The sequence below is a fragment of the Cryptomeria japonica genome, chromosome 2, assembly GCF_030272615.1.
Source record: "Cryptomeria japonica chromosome 2, Sugi_1.0, whole genome shotgun sequence".
NCBI classification, from domain to species: Eukaryota; Viridiplantae; Streptophyta; class Pinopsida; order Cupressales; family Cupressaceae; genus Cryptomeria; species Cryptomeria japonica.
In genome coordinates this window covers 596,222,604-596,245,420 of record NC_081406.1, presented here as the reverse complement: position 1 = coordinate 596,245,420, position 22,817 = coordinate 596,222,604, and positions in this window count along the sequence as shown.

The following is a 22,817-nucleotide window of genomic DNA, read 5'->3' as shown; positions in this document are numbered from 1 at the left end:
TCTAGAATGTTAAAGGATTCAAAAGGAATAGAATAAATTGTTAAAGGATTCAAAAGGAATAGAGTAAATCGTTGAATATCCAACCAGTTAAGCACATTTTTATTGGGCATAAGAAAACTCGATTCTCACACAAAGATCCAACGATAAGCAAATTCTTAACAAATTTCTACTATGAATCTTACTCTTGGACGATCAATGGAGAATTTAAAAACTGGAATTGCAAGAAGAAAATTCAAGCCCCTTTTATTTTCAAATAAACATTTTAATCAAACTGATAAATAGATTCCTACCTCAATAAGCATTCCTGGTAGGATTTGAAGATGAGCCCCTAATCTGCAGCTGTAGAAATCCATCTTTTTTTTGCCCCAAAATTCCCAATCTTTTTCTCCAAAATATTTTCTTTTCCAAAAATTTTCCCCTCCCCAAAATATTTTTCAACCTAGGTTAAATGGGAACCAATTTTGACCTAATTTCTAATTTTGAAATTTAAGCCCTTTTAAAATAAAAAGAAATAATAATTCTTTTCAACTATTAAATTAATTTAACTTGATTTTCTAATTAATATGCTTCTCTCTTATTTAATCTTAATTTTAATTTCTCAATATTAATTAAGACAACATTTACATTTCGAACTATTGACAAGGGTAAAGTATTTAAATTAAATTAATTTCCAAAATCAATCTTTTACACTATATCAAACTTTACAAATTAAAAATGATTTTCTTTAAATAATAAATTTTACCCTTTCTTTTCCAAAATGCAAAAGTGGTTAAATTAATTATATTTCAAATAACTTTAAATATTTCTTTTTTTTTTAAACGCATAAACTAATTAAATTCATTATTTAAAACTAACCATTAAATTAAATCCGCTAAAACATAAATAGAGCAATCCTTTTAATTAATGATTAATCACCTAAAAGAAACCTATTTATTTTGATTTCTCAACTACTAATGCGTAAATGAACACATTAATTCAAATTACATACTTAAGCTTGCTACAAATATAAATAAAGTGATCTCTTAAATTAACGATTAATCATATAAAAGAAAACTGTCTATTTTAAATTTCTCAATTACTAATGCGTACATCCACACATTAATTGGAATTAAATACTTAGGATAACATACTCCATTTACCACACGCAAGGCACACAAACAAAGAAAGTCCACCAATCACACGACACGCAACCCAAACGACAAAGGAGCCCTACAAACCACACACGATGCTTAGCTGATCATTGCTAAGGCAAGACGAGAGTTTTATGACCACCTAATCCAAATCCTAAGGATGAAGGAGGTATACTCAACCCTGTGAATCCTGATAGAGACAAACCTCGCACCTAGGCGATATAGTACCTGCAATCTCCTGCAACCATGAGTTACGCAAGCATACATATATATACATATTCAATGAAGGCGTTAGCTCGAGATTTATAAGAAGAATTGGGGAAACAATTACATTTACACAAGAATCAATGCAAAAGCACAATAATAGGTATGCACAATTATTTATATTATCTAATCTACAACATTTCATCATAGTTAATCAACCATTCAAGAATGCCACATAGGAAGTCAATCAAGATCAAACGGATTTTCCAAGGCCAACTAGGGTAGGGGCATTATAGAGATTCATCATTTTTTGACAATTTACAACCAGTCACCATAGGAGTTCCAGCCGCAGTTTGGAGTCATCTAACCCAAACTTCTTCAACGATTCCTTCACATATTTAGTTTGAGATATGAATATATATTTTTCTTGTATGTGCAATCTGCAAACCTAAGAAGAATTTCATCTCACCAATCAGAGATATCTCAAATTATTTCTACATATCACCGACAAAATTCATGCTCAAGTCATCATCACCACCAAAAATAATATCATCAACAAAGACTTCAACAATTAGGATGTTATCATTTTCAATCTTGAAATATAGATTACTATGAGCAACGCCTTTAGGAAATCCCAATTTCAATAAGTACTTGTCTAGTCTAGCATACCAAGCTCTAGGAGCTTGTTTAAGTCCATAAAGGGATTTCTTCAACTTGCATACCATGTCCCCATCATCCGACAGTGAAAATCCATCAAGTTGTTCAATGTAAACTTCTTCCTCTAGATCACCATTCAAAAAGGTTGATTTGACATCCATCTGATATACCTTGAAATCTTTATAAGGAGCATAAGCAAGCAACAGTCTAACAACTTCAAGTCTAGCAACTGGAGAAAAAGTCTCCTCATAATCAATTCCTTCTTACTATGAGTATCCTCTACAGAGAAGTCTAGCTTTATTTCTAACAACTTCACCGACTTCATTCAATTTGTTTCTGAATAACCATTTAGTACCAATAGCATTCTTATCCTTAGGTCTAGGCACAAGTTCCCAAGTATTATTCTTTCCAATCTGGTCTAGTTCTTCTTCCATAGATTTCATCCAACTTTCATCTAAACAAGCTTTAGTAACATCTTTAGGTTCAACTTTAGAAATCAAACATACTTTCTCAGTAGCTAACCTTCTTCTAGTTATCACACCTTTATTCTTATCACCAATAATTTGATTCTTAGAATGATTCGATCTTATATACCTTCGAGTCTTCTATTTGTTCTGATTCTTAGGTTCATGTACATCTTCACTGGCAACATCTCTATCCAGATTAAAAGTCTCTACCAGATCATTTTGCTTAGGTTCTTTAGGCTGAATAGGAGCTAGAACAATATGTTGACCATCATCATAACTGCATTCTCTGATCTCCTTCCCAAGGTTCTCATCTAGCTTCACATTTGCACTTTCAACTATCTTTCTTAGTCTCTTATTGTAGCAGCGATAGGCTTTGCTCTTAGTTGAATATCCCAAGAAGATACCTTCATCACTTTTAGCATCAAAATTTCCTATATCCTCATCTCTCTTGATATAATATTTTCTACCAAATACTCTGAAATATCTTACTATAGGAACATGACAAAACCATAACTCATAAGGAGTCTTACTAGTATCACCTTTGATGTAAACTCTATTGAATGTGTAAACAACACTTCTAATGGCTTCTCTCCAGTAGATCTTCAAAATATTTCCTCCAATTAGCATAGTTATTGCAACATCCAAAAGAACTTTGTTCTTCCTCTCAACAACTCCATTTTGTTGTGGGGTTCTAGGAGAAAACAATTGTGTTCTAATTCCATGCATCTCATAGAATGAGTTGAACTCACCAGAACAAAATTCTCCACCTCTATCAGATCTTAGACATTTCACCTTCAATCCAGACTCAGTTTCCACCTTAGCTTTGAATATTTTGAATTTGTCTAATGCTTCTAATTTCTACTTCAAAAAGACAACCCACACCATCCTAGAATAATCATCAATTAGCAGCATAAAATATATATCACCTTGCACACTTATAACATTTGTAGGTCCACATAGGTCAGTATGAACAAGATCTAGCAGTCCATCAGATGTATACTGTTTTCTCTTGAAAGCAATTTTTGTTTGCTCACCCAACTGACATTCCTTACACACCGGATTAATAGGCTTAACAATCTTAGGCAGGTCTCTAATAGTTTGTGTAGAATAGATCTTAATCATTGAATCAAAGTTTACATGACACATTCTCCTATGCCACAACCAACTCTAATCTATCTTAGTGATCAAACAACTTTTCTCACCAGCATTAAAATGAAAAATGTTACCGTCAGTCTTAGTCCTAGATGCAGTCTCTGTACCAGAGGCATTCAAGATGTTACATTTACCATCCTTGAATTGTAGATCATAACCCTTATCAATAATCTGTCCAACACTCAAAATATTATGATTCAAACCTTCAACATACAAGACATCATCATGATATGCTTACCATTAAAAGAAATAGAACCTCTCCCATATATTACACAGGCTTTGTCATCTCCAAATCTAACTATCCCACCATCATACCTTTCCATACTCACAAATTTTCTTTTATCACTAGTCATATGATGTGAACAACCATTGTCAATCACCCATTCATCCTTTTCTTCTACCTTAGCTTCCAAAGATTTCTCCTAAACAAAACAACTAGTGGAAGCAATAGGTATAGGTCTATCTTCATTAATGGCAATAAATACAACTTCATCTCCTTTTGATTCATCATTTATAACACCTTCTTTAGCAGCATAATAACAATTCTTCTTGTTCCTAAACTTCTGGTTAGACTTATAAGGCTTATCATACTTCTCATGCTTCTCATATCTATCATTCCTATCATTCTTATCAAATTTATCATGCATGTCATACTTAGCCATTCTCTTGGGGCATCTAGAAGAAAAATATCCTATCTGATTGCAAGAGAAAGATTTCAAAGGCAATTTTCCATCATACTTACCAGCACCTTTAAGCAATCTCTGGGCAATCAGTGCTTCAAGCTCATCAAGCTCTCTTTGTTGCTCCTCAATATCTTTTCTCACTCTCTCTCTCATATTTGGATATTCTGCACTCATTGGGATTATACTTTTGCTTACTGGATACAGATATAGATACTCTAAATGCTATCCCAAACTTTTCATATGTTTCTCCAAATTCACTCAACTCAAATGCAAAAAGCTTTCCAACCAACACATCTCTTATCACTATAGTCACACTTTGGATCTCACCAATAGCAACAACCTTATGTTTATAAGGAGGCAAAGATCTCAACACCTTAGCAACAATTTCATCTTCCTCAATGCTTCCACTGACACATCTGATACCTAGGACAAGGTCATTCACCTTAGCCATAAAGGAATGTATGTTATCATCATCTCCCATCTTCAATGTCTCATATTTTCCTTTCAAACTCTGCAACTTGGTAACTTTTACTCGTTTGTCTCCTTCATACATGATCTCAAGCTTCTCCCAGATTTTATGTGCATTCTAAAGTACCATAACATTTGTCATCTCCGAATCAGTCAAGGCACTAAGCAATGATTCCTTCGCTCTAATATTGTATTCTGCTTCCTTAACCTCATCAGGAGTAGATGGTCCATTCTGAGCAACAACATAGGGATTCTTTTTGATCTTCTAGTGATCTTCTCCAAGACATTTCAAGTGCACTTCCATTTGGTTCTTCCATATAGTATAGTTGATTCCATAAAACCTCAGACTGTCCTTCTTAAAGAGAATATCTTGAGCTACCATCCCGGATATCCTCAAGTGATTAATATTCTAATGGATGATCTATCTCTAATACCAATTGTTAGCAGCATCAATGAAGGAAGACTAAGAGGGGAGTGAATCAGTCTTCACCGAAATATAAAAATTTAAGCACAACAACAGATCTAACAAATTGGAGTTATAAATAGATAAGCAAATTAATAGCACAACACACAACACCAATATTTTTGATAGGGAAAACCCAGTTAAGGGAAAAACCATGGTGGGAACCTACCCACAGTAAGATGATACCCTACAGTAGTATGTGAAAATATTACAATGAGGAATGCACATGCATTCAGGCACATTGCCAAGAGCTCACAACTCAAAAGATATTTGCCCAAAAGGCTACAACCCTTAGGGAAGTCTCATTGACTTACAATAAGCTTCGAAGTACAATCTTGAAGAAATGAATTGAAAGATTAGCATCTCCAAATGTCTAATTACAGTTTTGGTTAAGCACAATTGTCTACTCTGCAACACCAATCTCACCTCAGCCTCAACACAAAATGATAAATCACTTGTTCACACATACACCACTCTCTGATAATGTAGACACAATATGGACACCCAAATTATATGAATATACCACCTATATATACAATTCATCAAACTTGACAACAAGTTTGGCTAAACCCTCAACCCTCAATTACAAAATTACATCACATGATACAAAGATCGACCACTAGACCAATATAATGATTTACATAGAATAACATGGACCTAATTCAAATTCTCAAATGATCAACTCCACCAGAAATCATGCCAAGGTCAACTGCAACACGTTACACCACCATAAATAGCACATAACATGAAAATCAATACTGGTTGATGAAAACCACCAAAACATTGCACAACGATCAATGCAGATTGCCAAAATAAATAGGACATGGCTAGGAAAGACTAACAAGCATGTTAGAATCATCTAGAATAGTTGCACCAATACAACTTTTTAAATCTTCATCGATCAATGTCTAGAAGCTCAAGAACACAACCAATCAGCAATTTTTACAAAGAAAGATAACTTGTGGAGTACCAAATCACAAACCATTTGAAATAAAGATATAGAAGACCAACCAAAACAATAGCCCAAACTCTCAGCACAAGATCTGATCACACCGGAATATACCAGATGGAATATCAACCTTTGTAAAATAGTGATCAACAAAACGAAACTACAAAACTAGATCAGAAACTCTTCCCAATCACACCGGAATAAATCATAGGAATATGTTGACATCAATGACAACAACATATCCTAGCAATAGCAATGACCAACCATATCTAACAAATTTTTCAAAAATTTGTAAGCATGCAAATTACACACATACATCACCAAATGACTCCTCATTCAAACCTCCTAAGTTGGGTGCCCAAAAATTTTCATATTAAGGTATGGTAAATTGTCTTACACCTCTTATACTTGTCATAAAAATAATATTGATTGATATCACTTACAACTATAAGAAAATCAATAATAATTGACCATTAATAATAGATCCTCATATAGTATTTCATTAGCCAACTTGGGTGCCCACCTTCGCCATGCAAATATGTATCCTACCACTTGTTCATTTTACCATAGGTTGTCCTAAATCCTCAAGTGTCACATAGTCAATTCCTACCACCAAGTGGGATTCCACCAAACCTGTGGGTCCCACTAGATGACTAGACATTTGTAGTCAAATAAATAAATAAATATATCAAATTATAATATGGTGAAATCTAGGGTTCACTAGTTTTTGCATGCAAACTAACAATATTAGTCCTATTCCACTCTTACATTGGAGGCAAGATGATCCACTAGGATCAATATGATTTGAACACAAATTAGATGCAATGGTCATTTGATGTGAGTTAAAATTGACTATGCAAATGAATGATGAAGAAATGCAAATTAGGATAAGGAATTAATCCTTTTCTATGTGTAAAATAGACTGATAACCCGATTCCAAAAAAGTATGCAAGAATACAAGTTGAGACTAACCCGTCGACCAAATTTGAGGAAAAAGTGTAGGGACTCAATCGTCTAGTTTCGCCCACTGTATACGGTAAAAATTATGATGACAAACTATTGTGAAACCATAAAGATTCAACGACAAACAATCCTAGTCCTACAATAAAATATTCACCATACACCAATGAAGATACCTAATAACATGCAAATCAACAAATGGAACAATAATACTATTCTCGTGCCGAGTAGGGTTTGATTTCCATCGTTTCCTATCTCCTTTGATCTTGTTTGATTATTTTCTCTCAGATTTTGTATGTGCACAAGAGCTCAACAAAAAATGGATTGTGGTTGTGAAGTCACTTGATTGGAAGAAGGCTAATTGATCACATAAAAAAGTGTTAACTATTGTTGTTGATTAGTTAAAGGGTTGTGGAAGAATGAGAGAATCCTCTTATATCGAAGACACTTTAGAAAATGGAGGGATAAGATAAAGAGGCGAGAAGATAAATGGTTGGCTAGGATTAAAGGGTAGGTAGAGGAAATAATAAAATATGAAGGGGGTAGGTAGATAAAAATTAAAAGATAAATGACATGTGTCATAGAGAGGAAAAAGCTAATGAATTAATTAAATCAATCAATATTTATTTAATTAATAGAGGAAGTGGGACCAATTAAATAAATAAAATATTTATTTAATTTAGGGAAAATATAATTTAAATAAATATAAATATTTATTTAAGTGAGGAAAGGCTAGAAGAGGCTAAATGAATTAATTAAATTAAAAAAATATTTAATCAATAAAAGACTTAAGATAAAATAATTAAATAGATAAAATATTTATTTAATTAAGCTAGGACAATTTTAGGTGTCTACACCCACTCCTGGGACTCAATCACCCAGCTCAACCCACTCTCGTCAGTTTCAGCTTTGACTAATTGTAGACTATTGATCTCCTCCTGATTAGTTTGTACCTATTTTTGTATCTTTTCCACATGTTCCTATAATCAAAAAAGAGAGGAAATTGTTGGAGAGAAATGGGTTTGCCTAAGTCAAACCTTGTTTTGGAATTGTAAAGTGGAAAATTCGAGGCTTAGAAAATTCACCATATGGAAAGGAGAAATCACTAAGCCGATTTTCACTTGGGGGACTTTACATTCAAAAGAGGGGAGGAATCTACTAGATCCAATCCTAAATGATACAAGGAATGAATACTAAGTAGATTGATTGTGTTTGGAATGTGTTTGACCCTCTTTTGGAAGTTGACTAGTTGAATTAGGATTAAGTGCTGGAAATGAAGAAAAAATATGCAGAAATAGTGAGCTACAGATTCAGAATTTCATCATGCACCTAGATCTCATAATTTTGAGATGATTCAGAGCTACTTTGAAAAATCTGCCAAGAGTTACAAGGACTGTGTGTTCAGACCAGGCCACCCTCCTATCAGTCCTTCAAACTTTTTGTGCGTCGAAAAGGGTTTTTCCATCTCTGTAAATAAAGCTTAACTCAAGAAGAATAGTTGTACACCTGCTTCCTGCACACAGAAGGAAAGGGAAATGTGTTGGGAATAGGGGCTTGCCTTTAGGTCAAACCCTGATTTTGGAATTAACCAAGTGGTTAAAATAATATAATTGAAAGGACTGGAAGTAGAAATCCTCCTCTTTGAGGGGATGTTTAATTGACTGAAAATGAAATGCTTATACCTCCTTGTGAAGTTTTTATTTCCTCCACATGGGATTATGATTTCATGGATTAGGATGAGGATCTATTCTTCAATGCTTGAAATCTTGACTCTATTGTTGCTCCAAATCTTGAAGGAAGACTGAAAGTGCTCAATTTATCTTGAATTCTTGAATGCTTGATCTTTTGAATGCTTGCATGCTTGATTGAATTTCATGATCTGATAAATGAGAGCGGAAATCCCTCTTATATACTTTCCCTCAGGATTAATTGATTATTTTTTTGACATGAACTGACATAGAGGGGATTTGCCCACTTCAAATTTGAGATAGGTCAAGGGGAGAGGCCCAAGATAGGTCACCATTAAGGGGGACCAGGGCACCATGCCCTGTTCCTGCACTAATTTGGGACAGGATCAAGGTGACAACTGGGTGAGTGTTAGTAGCTTAATTTCTCTAGGATATTTTCACGGGCATTACATCTTTGTTGATAATATCATTTTTGGTGGTGATGATGATTTGAGTATGAATTTTGTTGATGATATGAAAAAGAAATTTGAGATGTCTATGATAGGTGAGATGAAATTATTTTTAGGATTACAGATTACTCAGACCGGTAAAGGTATTTTCATTTCTCAAGCTAAGTATGTGAAGGAACTGTTGAAGAAGTTTGGGTTAGCTGATTCTAAGCCTGTTGGAACTCCTATGGTGGCTGGATGCAAATTATCTAAGAATGATGAATCTCATAAAGTTAACCAGACGTTGTATAGATCTATGGTTGATGGATTGTTGTACTTTAACTCGGACTAGACCAGATATTATGCATGTTGTTTGCCTTTGTGCTAAATTTCAAGCCGATTCTAAAGAAACTCATGTCACTGTTGTGAAGAGGATTTTTAGATAATTGAAGGGAACTATTGACTATAGCCTATTGTATCCAAAGAATCATGATTTCCTGTTGTGTGCTTACACTGATGCTAATTGGGCTAGTGATGATGATGACCGGAAGAGCACTACTAGTGGAGCATTCTTTTTGGGAAAGAAGTTGATTTCATGGTCCCAGTAAGAAAAAAGATGTTGTATCTTTATCTACTATTGAAGATGAATATATTGATGCTAGTAACTATAATCAAGTAGTCTGGATGAAGAAGATGTTGAAGGATATCAAAGTTATTTATGATGAGCCTACTATTATATATTGTGATAGTTCAAGTGATATCAATATTTCAAAGAATTTGGTGTTGCTACTCAACCAGAGTAGTTAGTGTGTGATTTTGATTTTTAGTTATGGGTCTATCCTAAGGGGGAGATTGTCCTTCTTAGAAGATGATTTTTGGGAAAGAGAGCATAATTTGTATTTTTTCTTTGGCATTGTTGTCAAAGGGGGAGAGAGTCATGTGGAAAACTACTTTATTTTTGGAGCTTTGTGTGCATGATCTTAGGGAGAGTTTGCTAGTGTTGACTCATTCCTTTGCATTGATTGTTTTTCACATTCGTATGTTGGCATCAATGCCAAAGGGGGAGATTGTTGGATATTGATATTGCTAGGATATGTTGTTGTCATTGATGTCAACATATTCCAGTGTTGCAAATGAGTTGTTTGGTGTTCTGGTGATTGTATTGATCTCTTATGGATGGTTTATCTATTCGGGATGTTGGAATACTTTATTCCTTATTGGTTTCAGTAATCCAGGAGATTGCTTGATCATATTATTTGTTCCGGTTTGTAGTTCAGTCTTTTTGTGCAATGGTTGGAAAAGTTTGATATTTGCTTCGGTGAGCACCGGTATGATCATATCTTCGGTTGTGATTTTGGGAGAATGTTTTGGATGTTAATGCGTATCTTTTGTTTAGATGGTTCATAATTTGGTGCTCCACAAGATATCTTTCTAGTTCAAATTGTTGTTGTTGACTGTTCTTGTGAGTTAGCATGTTGGTCGATGAAGATTTGAATAAATGGTGTTGGTGCAACTATTGAGGATGGTTCTAACATGCTTGTTGGTGTTTCTTGGTCATGTCTTATTTGTCTTGGTGGTCTGCATTGATTCTTATGTGTGTTCTTGGTGATTTTACTAATCTGGTGATATTCTTCGTGTTATGCGGTATTCTTGGTGGTGTAGCATGTTGCAGTTGATCTTGGCATGATTTATGGTTGTGATGCGTGTTTGGAGATTTTATTTAGGTCCATTTTATATCATGTATATCTTATATTATTCTGGTGGTTCTCATATGTATCGTGTAATGTAATTTTGTAATTATGAGTTGAGGGTTTAGCCAACCTTGTAGTCAAAGTTTATGATTTGTATACATAGGTGGTTTAGTCATGTAATTGTTGGCATTATAACAGACAAAGGGAGATTGTTGGCATTCCAATTACAATGAGAGATTGTTAGCATTTCAATAAGGATATTGAGAAGGTTGTTGATGATTATGGATATAACTGATTAAGGATGTTTACTGTCTTAATATTATTATTTTGTCATTGATGTCAAGAAATTGATTTTCTGATTCAATATGATGTTGCCATATCTTAAGAAGTATGTCTTGAAGAGAGTTAAGATGTCGGTAAAAGACACAGAAATAATGTGATGAATAAGGGGAGGAATAAGTTATTCAATGGCCAACTATTACCAAGTTAGACAATGATGACATCATGATGTTTAGATTGTTTTTTGATATCCTACATATGCTATTGTTTGTAAGGTTAATACTATACTATATTACCAAGCAAAGAACCTTGTCGGTAAACCCTAAGGTTATCGCTATCGGTTAATGAAGGCAGAATGTCTACCGAGTGAAGTTTAGTATTTACCGAGTTGGAACCAAGTAATAAAAGAATGCATTGAATGAATAAAAGCATTATTTAATGAAGGAAACTGATGATCTGGTTATGATTAAATGATTGTTACAACATGTATAAAGGTTGTTAAGGATCTATGGCAATGAGGAAGATCTATAGCTCAGATTGAACCGCAATAACCTAGCACAAGTTCCAAGAAATGTATGCAAGTTCCAAGGCGGGGTAAAACATTTTCAGATCGAAGGTTACATTGAACCTGGTCAAGTTTGAAGATTTGATGGCTATGATTGATCATGGGAAATGTGATCAAGGAGTATATGCGGTTGGAAAATTGTTTATAAATAAGGAACTGTTGATAAACAATGTATGTGAGCAAGTGTAAGCACAAGGATGCTACATAGTGATTACCGAGCACTGAAGCTTGAAGACCTGTTTTGATAATAAAGTATAGACCCCAACAGAAGGACAAGATAAGTCCTATGACTAGATTGTATTGAGCAAATAAGAATTGGCTTTAGCATTTTTAGACTAGATTGTATTGAGCAAATAAGAATTGGCTTTAGCATTTTTAGATGCAAAGTTGCAGATATATTTTTATTACTGTTATTTTGTAAAGTGACAGAAAATCTCTTAACCGAGTGGACTTAACAGTCTTATTTGTAAATCCTCTAGCAAGGTGACATTCTGATTGAGTGTTTGAAATCCTTTGACAAGGTCACTTCTAACAAGGTGAAGATCCTAATAGATTTGAGGGAAATCCCTTAACCGGGTCACATCTAGCAATGTGTTTGTAATCTTTAATAGGATTTGCTTTTAATCGAGCATACTCTAGAAGAGCATATTTCTTAGTGGGTCCGAAATCCCACAGTGGTTTTCCCTATTTGGGTTTCCACCTTAAATCTGGTGTTATATGTTTTGTGATCTTATATGTTTATGAGTTTGCATGCTTTACAGTTTTTCTGATAAGGTTACCGAGGTTGAATCTGTTGAATATATTGAAGATTAAGTTTGTATGATTCACCCCCCCCCCTCTCATCTTGTTAGCTCGGCATCTGTACTAAACATTTATTATCAGAACTATCAATCGGTATCAGAGCTTTGGACTCCGGAAGAAAAGTTTAAAGGTACTTGAGGCAAAGAACCAAAGATGTATAAGAGGGATGCACCGAAGCTGAACAAGTCAAGTTTCTCTACATGGCAGAAAAGGATGAAGTTGCACCTATCAGGAATTGGAGAATATGTTGTATATTATCTAGAGAATGATTTCATCACACCTAGCACCTATCCATTGACAATGGAAGAGATAAAGGCAAAGAAAGAACATATCCAAGCAATGATTGAAATAACATCTGCATTGACTGACTCAGAGTTTAATGATCTAGAAGGCTGCAATGATGCAAATGCAATGTGGGATAAGCTCATATCTGTGTATGGTGGAGATGAACATGTTCAAAGAGAAAAAGTGGACAGTCTAAGAGGACAACTTGAATCTATGAGGATGAATGAAGGTGAGAACATAACCCACTGCAGTACAAGGTTAAAGGAGATTGTCAATCAAATCAAAGGAGCGGGTGGAACTATTGAAGAAAAGGATATAGCAAGTAAGTTGTTAAGAACCCTTCTACCAGCTTATGCAATCCAAGTCTCTGCAATCAATGAATTGAGGTCTGTACCCAATATCCCAGTTTCTTTAGATGCTACTATTGGTAAGCTACATACATTTGAGTTAAGTAACTTTGATAACAGTGGGTCATCGGTAAATAAAGTTGAGTTTGCATTTAGTTCTTGATGAATCTGATGATTACAATGATAGAAAGTATAAGTATTCTGAAGGGGATCATAGTGGAGTAAGTGAGAGATTTCACAAGAACATGGAAAAAGTGCACAAATTGTATGAGGAAATCAAGAAGCAAGAAGAGTTTGAAGCACTATTAGCTAGAAGGTTACCGAGAGGCAAAGGTAAGTATAAAGGAAAACTACCTTTGAAATGTTTCAATTGTGATAAGATAGGACATATGGCTTCTAACTATCCTGACAAAGAATCTAGTGAAAAGAGAGATTACCGAGATGCTAGACAGAAAGATAATCATTACAGAGGACACCGAGACTTTAGAAGAAGAGATAAAAAGTCATGCCTAATAGCCGATGAGGAATCTAATGATGATAAATCTGATGAAACTGATACAGAGGAAGTAGTTTATGTGGCTATCAAAGATGGATCAGATGAAGAAAGGTATGAAGAAAAATCCCTTGTATCTCACATAAGTAAAAATGATTCTTGGATCATAGATAGTGGATGCTCACATCACATGACAGGTGATAAACACAAGTTTGTTATATTAGAAGATGATGATGGAGGCTATGTAAGATTTGGTAATGATGCACCATGTCTAGTAAGAGGTAAAGGATCTATAACACTTCTTGACAATGCTAAATGTAATGATGTTTATTGGGTTGAAGGTTTGAAATACAATTTGTTGAGTGTAGCATAGCTAAACAATACAGGATACCGAATACAATTTCAGAAAGGAATTGTCAAAGTTCATGACAAGCATGGAAAGTTAGCTGCTACCGGGACACAAACAAAAGGTAACACATTTCACCTTGACTCAACTCAAAATAAGTGTCTATATGTAAAGATATATGATACCTGGTTATGGCATAAAAGGTTTTGTCATGTCAATTTTGATAATCTGATCAAAATAAGTAAGAAGCACCGAGTAAGAGGTCTACCGAGTCTTGAAAAACCTGAGAATGCTATGTGCTGAGGATGCCAGATGGGAAAGATGACAAGATCAAGCTTTACAAGTAAGTCCTACACTTCTAAGGGAATTTTAGATCTTGTGCATACTGATCTTTGTGGTCCTATGAAAGTTCAGAGTTATTATGGTGATAAATATTTCATATTATTTGTGTATGATTATTCAAGGATGATGTCAGTTATGTTTTTAAAAGAAAAATCAGAAGCTTTTCAAATGTTTAAATGGTACAAGGCAAGAGTTGAAAATGAAATAGGAAGACAGCCGAAATTTCTTAGATCAGATAGAGGAGGGGAGTTCACATCTAATGAGTTTAACTTATACTGCAATGATCATGGTATAAAAAGACAAGTCTCTGCACTGAGAACTCCACGACAAAATTGAATTGCTCAGAGAAGAAACAGATCTATTATGGATTGTGCCAGAACCCTGATGATTGAAAAGAAAGTGTCACAAACATTTTGGAGAGAAGCAATAAGCACAACAGTTTACACCTTGAACCGAGTACAACTAAAGAAAGGAACTTTGAAGACACCTTATGAAATCTGGTATGACAGGAAACCTAATGTAAGTTATTTTAAAATCTTTGGAAGTAGATGCTATGTTCACAAAGATGACATAAATGGTAAGTTTGATCAGACAAGTGAAAAAGGAACATTTCTAGGTTATTCTTCTAGAAGCAAAGCATTTAAATGTCTGATCAAATCATCTAACAAAATAATAGAAAGTGCAAATGTAAAAATTGATGAATTTGCATAAAGAAATGATGAAGGAAACTCCAAAGAACTAGAAGATTATGAAGGATTTGTCTATGTTCAACCGAGAAGTCCTACCGAGAAGACTGCTGAAGGAAATGAAGAGAATATCCAGTTAACGAGTGATGAAGAAGATCATACAGAATCTACTGAGCCTATATTAGCCAAGTATGTCAAAAGAAATCATGCATCTAGTCAGATTATAGGAGATAAGAATGATCCAGTGATGACAAGGAACAAACTAAGATAGAACACATGTCTGATATCTGAATTTGAATCAAGGATAGTGAAAGAGGCATTTAACAGTGAAGATTGGATAAATGCTATGATAGAAGAGATTGATCAAATCAAGAAGAATGACACATGGACACTGGTCCCAAGACCGAAGGACAAAAATGTAATCAGTACAAAGTGGATTTTTAGAAACAAGTTGAATGAAAAAGGTGAGGTCATTAGAAATAAAGCAAGACTAGTTTGCAAAGGTTATGCCCAAGAAGAAGGAATTGATTATGGTGAGACTTTTGCACCTATAGAAAGACTTAAAGGAGTAAGAACATTGTTGGCATATGCTGCTTACAAGAATTTCAAGGTATATCAAATGGATGTCAAATCTGCATTTCTGAATGGTATATTAGAAGAATAAGTTTTTATTGAACAACCTGAAGAATTTATTGAAGGAAAGAATAATGATCAGGTATGTAAATTGAACAAAGCTTTATATGGTTTGAAACAAGCAGCTAGAGCATGGTATGAAAGATTGCACTCTTATTTAATCAAAATTGGTTTTATAAGAACTAGTGAAAACAGTAACATGTACATGAAGAACGATGAAAATGGAATACTGATCTCAGCCATATTTGTTGATGATATTATCTTTTGTGGGAATGACTCTCTATGCAAGAACTTTGGAAATGAAATGAGCAAAGAATTTGAGATGTCATTAATCGGTGAGATAAAGTATTTTATAGGTTTACAGATACTGCAACTGAAAGATGAGATTTTCATTACTCAATCCAAGTACATAAAGGAAATCTTGAAGAAACTTGGAATGGAGGATTCAAAACCAGTAAGTACTCCTATGACTACCAACTGTAAACTATCAAAGAACGATGAATCTGCATCTGTTGATGAGACAGTTTACCGATCTATGATTGGAAAGTTGCAATATGTTGTTCACAATAGGACAGATATAGCACATGCAGTAGGTATAGTTGCAAGATTTTCTGCAGATCCCAAGGAAACTCACATGACAGCAATCAAGAGAATTTTCAGATACTTGAAAGGCACTGAAGATTATGGCTTATTATATCAGAAAGGAAATGTTTTTGATTTAAAAGTTTATACTGATGCTGATTAGGCAGGCAGCATTGATGATAGGAAAAGCACAAGTGGAGGAGCTTTCTTTTTAGGAGAAAGACAAGTAAGTTGGCTTAGCAAGAAACAAGGATGTGTTTCACAGTCAACAGCAAAAGCTGAATATGTTGTTGCAGCATTGAATTGTACCAATATAGTATGGACCAAACAACTGTTGGAAGGCATAAATGAGCAAGTTACTGATCTGGTAACTATATTCTGTGACAATACTAGTGCCATAAATATTTCAAAGAATCATGTTATGCACTCTAAGACAAAGCACATCTCTATCAAGTATCATTATCTTAGAGAAGAAAGTGGTGTTGGAGTATGTTAGCACAAAGGAACAAATAGTAGATATCTTCACCAAGCCACTGCCAAGGGATACTTTTGAGTATCTCAGAAATCAGTTAGGGGTCCTACTCATATCTTCCATTCACTGATCGAGCTCGGTGAAAGAATAAATTCGATGACTCTATAGAATATCTTTTAGGAGTTGATGTTGATTTACATACTTTAGGAGGTTTTCTAAAGGTGTGCAGGAAACAATATAGGGAACAAGAATTGTAGACAAAATGTTCTGACCGAGACTGAGTTGACACATAACAACAAGGAATTCACTTCTCAGTGGAAGAAATCATGTTTTAGTTCTTTACTTTTTGGCATTGTTGTCAAAGGGGGAGAAGAGTGAAGAAAAGGGGAGAAGACTAATGTATGGGGGAGAAATCTGATGATAGGAGGAGAGCATTTCAGAATCTCACAACAATCTGAATCTGAATCATTTAGGTCAAATCAATTGGTTTTGCCATCAATGCCAAAGGGGGAGATTGTTGGCATTATAACAGACAAAGGGAGATTGTTGGCATTATAACAGACAAAGGGAGATTGTTGGCATTCTAATTACAATGAGAGATTGTTGGCATTTCAATAAGGATATTGAGAAGGTTGTTGATGATTATGGATATAACTGATTAAGGATGTTTACTGTCTTAATATTATTATTTTGTCATTGGTGTCAAGAAAATAATTTTTTGATTCAGTATGATGTTGCCATATCTTAAGAAGTATGTTTTGAAGAGAGTTAAGATGTCAGTAAAAGACACAGAAAGAATGTGATGAATAAGGGGAGGAATAAGTTATTCAATGGCCAACTATTACTAAATTAGACAATGATGAGATCATGATGTTTAGATTGTTTTTTGATACCCTACATATGCTATTGCTTGTAAGGTTAATACTATACTATGTTACCGAGCAAAGAACCTAGTTGGTAAACCCTAAGGAACCTAGTCGATAAACCCTAAGGTTATCGCTATCAGTTAATAAAGGCAGAATGTCTACCAAGTGAAGTTTAGTATTTACTGAGTTGCAACCGAGTAATAACAGAATGCATTGAATGAGTAAAAGCATTATTTAATGAAGGCAGCTGATGAGCTGGTTATGATTAAATGATTGTTACAATGTGTACAAAGGTTGTTAAGGATCTATGGCAATGAAAGATCGACAGGAAGATCTACAGCTCAAATTGAACCACAATACCCTAGCACAAGTTCCAAGAAATGTATGCAAGTTCCAAGGTGGGGTAAAACATTTTCAAATCGAAGGATACATTGAACCTGGTCAAGTTTGAAAATCTAATGGCTATGATTGTTCATGAGAAACATGATCAAGGAGATTAAGTGGTTGGAAAATTGTTTATAAATAAGGAACTATTGATAAACAATGTATGTGGGCAAGTGTAAGCACAGGGATGCTACATAGTGATTACTGAGCACTGAAGCTTGAAGACCTATTTCGATAACAGAGTATAGAGCCCAGCAGAAGGACAAGATAAGTCCTATGACTAGATTGTATTAAGCAAATAAGAATCCTCTTTAGCATTTTTAGATGCAAAGTTGCAGATATATTTGTCAAATCAATTGGTTTTGCCATCAATACCAAAGGGGGAGATTGTTGGCATTATAACAGACAAAGGGAGATTGTTGGCATTATAACAGACAAAGGGAGATTGTTGGCATTCTAATTACAATGAGAGATTGTTGGCATTTCAATAAGGATATTGAGAAGGTTGTTGATGATTATGGATATAACTGATTAAGGATGTTTACTGTCTTAATATTATTATTTTGTCATTGGTGTCAAGAAAATAATTTTTTGATTCAGTATGATGTTGCCATATCTTAAGAAGTATGTTTTGAAGAGAGTTAAGATGTCGGTAAAAGACACAGAAAGAATGTGATGAATAAGGGGAGGAATAAGTTATTCAATGGCCAACTATTACCGAATTAGACAATGATGAGATCATGATGTTTAGATTGTTTTTTGATACCCTACATATGCTATTGCTTGTAAGGTTAATACTATACTATGTTACTGAGCAAAGAACCTAGTTGGTAAACCCTAAGGAACCTAGTCGATAAACCCTAAGGTTATCGCTATCAGTTAATAAAGGTAGAATGTCTACCGAGTGAAGTTTAGTGTTTACTGAGTTGCAACCGAGTAATAACAGAATGCATTGAATGAGTAAAAGCATTATTTAATGAAGGCAGCTGATGAGCTGGTTATGATTAAATGATTGTTACAATGTGTACAAAGGTTGTTAAGGATCTATGGCAATGAAAGATCAACAGGAAGATCTACAGCTCAGATTGAACCACAATACCCTAGCACAAGTTCCAAGAAATGTATGCAAGTTCCAAGGTGGGGTAAAACATTTTCAAATCGAAGGATACATTGAACCTGGTCAAGTTTGAAAATCTGATGGCTATGATTGTTCATGAGAAACATGATCAAGGAGATTAAGTGGTTGGAAAATTGTTTATAAATAAGGAACTGTTGATAAACAATGTATGTGGGCAAGTGTAAGCACAGGGATGCTACATAGTGATTACTGAGCACTGAAGCTTGAAGACCTATTTCGATAACAGAGTATAGAGCCCAGTAGAAGGACAAGATAAGTCCTATGACTAGATTGTATTGAGCAAATAAGAATCTACTTTAGCATTTTTAGATGCAAAGTTGCAGATATATTTGTATTACTATTATTTTGTAAAGTGACAGAAAATCTCTTAATCAAGTGGACTTAACAGTCTTATTTGTAAATCCTCTAGCAAGGTGACATTTTGATTGAGTGTTTGAAATCCTTTGACAAGGTCACTTCTAACAAGGTGAAGATCCTAATAGATCTAAGGGAAATCCCTTAACCGGGTCACATCTAGCAATGTGTTTGTAATCTTTAACAGGATTTGCTTTTAACCGAGCATACTCTAGAAGAGTATATTTCTTAGTGGGTCTGAAACCCCACAATGGTTTTTCCCTATTTGGGTTTCCACGTTAAATCTAGTGTTATATGTTTTATGACCTTATCTATTTATGAGTTTGCATGCTTTACAGTTTTTCTGATAAGGTTGAATATATTGAAGATTAAGTTTGTATGATTCACCCCCCCTCTCATCTTGTTAGCTTGGCATCTGTACTAAACATTTAGTATCAGAACTATCAGTAATTTGGGTATGGGTGTCATGTCTATATTATCAGATAGTGGTGTATGTGGTGCTTAATAAAATTTATCCTTCGGTGTGGTGTATTGAGCAGAGATTGTTGGAGGGAAAACAAATGTGTTTAACTGAAACTGTCATCGGGCATAAAGAGATGCTATATTTGGAGTTCATGTAATCCGGATTGTAGTCTGAATCTTATTGTAAGGTAGTGAACCTTTCCTAAGGGATGGATCCTTCTAGTTCATCTTATTTTGAGTAGGAGCTCTAGGCAGTGTGCCCGAATGCATGTGCATTACCCATTGTAATATTTTCACATACTACTATAGAGTATCATCTTATTGTGGGTAGGTGTTACTACTTATTAAGTTGCCATTAGTTTTATATCCAAATTCATTCTATATACTCTTGTCGGTTACTACTACCGAAACATTTAGTCGGTATGCATAGAGCAGTCGGTTATAGAAGAAAGTAGTCACAGAGCCCAGTATACACCGAACTATCTACCAAGTAACACTGTATGACTACCAAGCAGCAATAATGATACACCGAGTTGATATACACTGAGTGAAATGTTTTACCAGATTCATTGAACCTAGACACACATGTGGAAACGTGTTACAAGATTGAGGAGCATAGAACCGTTATCACATTGGAAATTGCACTTAAAGATTGTGTATGATTTTGAGGTCATCTATCCAATGAAATATTTTGTATGGTTATTCATTTGATAAATCATGTTTGTAAGATTGAAGCAATGAACCAGATCACCGACATAAGAGATCTATTTATATAGCATGGATTGAGATCAAATAGAGACATATAGAGGTGTATGAAGCAAGACATGTGTGATACATAAGAAAGCACTGAGTGTTATGACTGTTATAGAGACACAGAGGTCACCAAGAAGGATTTCAGAGAACAGTAAAAGAACAGAGTAAATAGAAGGGTTTATCGAGTTATTCTATGGGTTACCGAGGTATGCTATAAGAAAGGTAATCTCATTTTAAGCACATAGAATCTGCTATAACATTCCAGATGTAAAGTTGCAGATATTTGTAAAGATTTTATTTTAATATTTTGAAGTTGTAAGAGAAACCTTTAACATGGTAAAAGACTCTAACAAAGTCTATAAATTGTAAATCCTTTAACCAAGTGCAACATTTAGAATAAGTGTTGTAAAATCCTTTAGCAAGGTAGATCTACTGATCTTGATACTCCTAACAGGGTAAGCTATCAGAAATAGCTGAACATGTAGCTCTAACCGAGCACTCTTTAGTATTGCAGTAGTGAAGTTGTAGGTGCCATCCCCACCGCAGTTTTTCTCTCTAACCAAGAGGTTCTACGTAGCCAAAATATATGTGTTATGGAGTGAATCATGTATGATTGTTATCTATTTATTTTAGCTTTATGTTATGTTACAACAGTTTGTGGTTTATGCATAATAGTAAAGGTATTATTGTTGGTAAAAGGATTTGAAGTACTGATTCACCCCTCCCCTCTCAATACATTAGCTTTCCATATTGGGCCTAACAATTGGTATCAGAGCTTGAATCTTGGAAAAGGGTTTTACAGCCTAAAGAAGATCTTATCAATGGAAGGCTATAAACAATCTCGGAGAATTGTGTATTTGAAAGAAGAGTTGGATCATGCTAATCAAGTGATTGCAGACATGCAAAGACAAATGCAAAAATCATTGAAAGTTAGAAGAAGATTATTTGATGATTTACAGGACTCTCAAGAACTAGTGGAACAAATTGAAACATCATCTGAGAACAGTATATCTGAAGAGACTGAAGAAATGATTGGAGAACTGAAAGAAAAGAACAAAGCACTGACTGATCAGCTAAAAGCAATGAAAAGAGGACATGAACATTTTAGCACACATATGACTGGGAATCTTGATGCATTAAGGACAGCTGAGGAGAAAGTAAGAGATCTAGAAAGAGAAAAACAATAGTTTGAAGCTTTAGTATCTAAAAAGAATGATGAAATCACAAGGTTAACTAGAATTCAAAGTAATCTGTTAGATCAATTGGGTTATGCACATCATGAAGAAAATTTGAAGGATAATGAGAATCAAGCATTAAAACTTGAAGTATCAAGATTGACCGATGAACTTGAAATAGAGAAGAAATCCAAAGAAACACTGAAGAAGAGTTATGAAGCATCAAAGATGTTGGATGAGCAACTAAATACAAGAAGACCCAACAAAGAAGTAGGACTCAGGTACAAAGGAAAAGACTTTACTGAAAAGGGAATCCACACTATCGAGAGAGGAGAATCACCAAAGCAAGCTAGAAACAAGAAGAACATCAAAGGAAAGAAGCCTATTTGCAACTACTGTGGAAATCAAGGTCATACTGCTAACTTGTGCCAAATCAGAAAAAGGTAAACAACTGAATGTCACTAAGTCTAATGATTATTGTAACAACTGCAATAAATATGGTCACACATCTAACCAATGTAGGACAAAGTCTGTTAGCAATTATCAAAAGGCAAAATTCAAAGGATTTTGTAAAAATTGCAATAGATATGGACATAGTACCGAGAAGTGTTGGTTTAAGCAGAAGAACTATATGTGGTTTGCACACTGAACAAATACTAGAGGCTACCGAACTCACACAGTTCCTTACCGACAGTATTTTGCAGTACCATGGGATTACAATACAAGGATATGGTGTGAATGTTGTGGAAGACATGGACATATAAGTGCCAACTGCTTTATAAGGTTCAGAATGAACAACTGAAGATCATGGAGAAATCTTGGTATGTCATGTTTTCATTGTCACAAAGTTGGACACTTGGCTAGAGAATGTAGAGATAAACCTAGAGGAGTCACTGAGGAAATAAAAGACAAAT